This window comes from Diabrotica virgifera, chromosome 3, assembly GCF_917563875.1.
Source record: "Diabrotica virgifera virgifera chromosome 3, PGI_DIABVI_V3a".
NCBI lineage: Eukaryota > Metazoa > Arthropoda > Insecta > Coleoptera > Chrysomelidae > Diabrotica > Diabrotica virgifera.
Genome location: NC_065445.1, coordinates 226,067,789 through 226,071,692, shown reverse-complemented (window position 1 = coordinate 226,071,692; position 3,904 = coordinate 226,067,789).

Here is a 3,904-nt window from a genome sequence, read left to right as displayed (position 1 = left end):
AATAAGTGTAACGAATAAACGTAATAATGGTACATACTATGCTAATATGTATATGTATATGGTTTTAGGTCTTTTTATGTCAATAATACAATAGCCTAACGTATTTATTAAAAAACCAAATTACATTATGTGGATGCATACAGTAATTAATATGAAATATATGCAATATATATAGTCGGAAAAATAAAAGAATAGGGCTTTTCATTCACATTCATTTGTTTCGAGCTTCTGCCATGTGCCACATAATATTAATATTATATCTACGTCATACGTTATTGATATAACCAAATGATACAAACCAAAGACGTATGACGTAGATTTATTAATATTATGTGACACATGATAGAAGCTCGAAACAAATGACAATCGATGAAAAGCCCTATACGCTTTGAGCTTCACTGGTGTCGTTCCTAGCGGATTACTAATGCAACTTTACCCGGTAATTTTTAAATTTAATATTTAATTGTTATCGCTTAATATTTACAACGCAAAAAGTAATTAACTTGTAATCGATTTTTTAAAGATTTTGCTAATCATTTTAACGTTCTATTAATGAAATATTAATTTCTTACTTCGGATACTTTCACAATTATCTTGTAGATGGCGCTTAGATTAATTTATAATTACATATTACGAAATATTAAAAAAACTTAAATTCAGTATTTAAAACGTAAGTATATTTATTAAGGTAAAAATATACCAGAGCTTTGACCAACTAATATTATTTCCTATATAAGTTTTTAATTTCAATGTTTTGAATTAATCACTTTGACATTTATATCAAATTTCCAGTAAATGCTTACATACTTGTCACTACTGGCGCTCGCGAATTTTGAATTATCCCCTCTACCTACGAGCTCATAGCGTATACCCATGAACGATCACATCAATCACTTATTTTGTATTTGCTATCTTTTTCTATAACAAACGTTTGTTATTTATATAAAAAGACAGGAAATACAAAATAAGTGATTGATGTGATCGTTTATGGGTATTCTTTCATTTTTCCGACTGTAGATTATGTCAATATTGTCTTATTAAAATACATAATGTAGGTACTGAATAAGAAAATTACTTATTTAGTCTTGAAAAATAAACGGTAATTGTAATTGTTTTTTTGTTACATAAAATACTCACTTTTCTTGCTCTGAATTATAAAAATTAGAAAAATTTACAATGGTTTGACTATCTCGAAAAGGTTTTATAACTTTACAAGCGATTAGGATGAGAGAACTGTTTCTTAAAAATTTTATAACAGGCAAGTGAATGGCAATATGTATTGTTTGCAGACAAACAAATTATTTTACGACTGAATTTGTGGGTAAACGATTGAATTGGTACTCATAACAACGCAATAAAATATTTATTACCGATCTGACAAACCCAAATAATATAAATATAACAGCACTACAGGCCTTCGAATCCCTTGGCGAGAAACCATAATACAAGACATAATTTAAATTTTTAGGAAAATCGAAATTGTAGGTAAAAATTTAATCGTTGACCTGAATAATATTCTAATAAGCGATCTTGTTTTATTAATACGTATTCCAATAAACGGATAAATATATTAAGGAGTAAATGGAAACGTTTCGGTACCTTCAGTTTATATTCCATAAACCGGGATATTCCTATAACCGGTACTCTAATAAGCGGGTTTGACGTATATAAAGGATCCCGCAGAAGCTTTATGGGAAATGGATCTCTGTCAAATGGTCTGAAGCTTTGGGTTCTGGTAGTCCTTGATGTGTAAAACAAAAAAATCGATGGGCGCGTAGCTCCAAAAAATCATGGTTTTAAGATATAAGCCTCTGAAGTTATATGTACAGTGAGGATGTTCGAGTTGGAATAAATTAATTTTTTCGATAATGGGTCGGTTAATGGGATAATAATCAGGTCGATTTTTATTTTTAAATTATAATTTTTTGGCTTATTTATCATACTAGTGACGTCATCCATCTGGGCGTGATGACGCAATCGATGATATTTTTTAAACAAGAACAGAGGTCGTGTGGCAGCTCATTTAAAAGGCGATTCAATTCTCTATTAACATTAACATAATTATTTATACAGGGTGTCCAAAAAAATTTTTGAATTAAATTAATTGAGACAAACAGAAGGATGTATATAATTTATTTAATTCAAAATACATTTTACTGTTGTCCGGAAACAGGAAAAAAGGTTTATTCAATAAATAAATATTGTTTTTCGCTTAAATTCAATACTAAAGCTGCCTCCCACCTGCCCCTTAGCAGTTTGAACGTTTAATTTAAGCGAAAAGCAATGTTTATTTTTCAAATTAACATTATACGTTCTTCTTTTTGTCTCGATTAATTTAATTTAAAAAAAATTTTGAACACCCTGTATAAATAATTATATTAGTGTGTAAATTACCGAATAGAGAATTGAATCCCCTTTCAAATGAGCTATCACACGACCTCTGTTCTTATTTAAAAAAAAATCATCAATTGCGTGATCACGCCCAGATGGATGACGTCACTAGTATGATAAATATGTCAAAAAATTATAATTTAAAAATAAACATCGACCTCTTTTGGGATTTATCTCCACAGCCGCCCATTCTCGAGAAAATGAATTTATTCCAACTCAAACGTCCTCACTGTACCTATAACTTCAGAGGCTTATATCTTAAAACCATGATTTTTTGGAGCAACGTGCCCATTGAGTCTTTTGTTCTACACATCAAGGACAAACAGAAGCCAAAGTTTCAGAGCATTTGACAGAGAGCCATTTCCCATAAGGTTTCTGCGGGGTCCTTCACAATTATATCAGAATTCGAAGTTTTAGTTCCGGAAAAATAAACAATTCTCCTAGAACTAGAATCTAATTACACCTGTGTTAGTGGTTTCTATTACTTGCAAATCAACGAACTACGCGTCGATATTCGCTTGGCCGAGCTTTCGATGTACTCTGTAATGTCATCTTCAGTGCTTCCAGTGTCTCAGTCTCCTGAGTCCCGAGACACTACTACACTGTACACGGACCAATGCAATACAAGTTTCCGAGAGGTGAGCGTTGATTTGTACCATAATTCTCTGGAAATGCGCTTGCATAGGGGTTGGCGCAAATGGTGGCTTCTGGATTAATGCTTGGGAAGGATTTGGCGCGGTGAGATTAGCCAACTAAGCATTATAGGGGAAGTTATTCCTACCTATTATATTTGGATAATCAGAATCATTCAAATATATCAACAATTGATCCATTGTAAAGTTTTATTACTTAATTTTACTAATTAACTATTTAGATGGGAAATAAGCCACAATTAAATTGAACAAAATAATTTTATTAACGTTTCGACGTTTTTGTATTTTGAATTTTGACAACGACAATGAAGAAATAAGTCACACTTAAATTGAAAAAAATAATTTTATTAACGTTTCGACGTTTTTGTATTTTGTATTTTGACAACGACACCCGATTTGGATGTCAAAACCTTAATAAAATTATTTTTTTCAATTTAATTGTGGCTTATTTCCCATCTAAATAGTTAATTATAAAAATGTTACAACGAAATAGTTTCAGAACAACATTAATTTTACTATTCAACCATTCAAATTTTGTTCTTTAACTACAGATTATATAACTATTTCGGTATTTTGATGTTAAGTCAAATAATAGTACCTAATACTTCATAAAAAAAAGAGTACGTGTTGTCATTTGTCATGTCCAGGAATGACACATGCCTTAACTTATATCAACTAAAGCCGGCACACGTGGATTTAAAGTGTTTTTTAATCGTCTTATATGACGTCAATTTTGATTTTTTCGTTAATTTCTCACCTGTTGTTCACCACTTTCGAAAGACAAATCTCACAGTTTATAAAAAACAGTTTTGTTGCATTTTGAAAATCAAAATGAAAGAAAATAGAGGGAAGCATTTTAT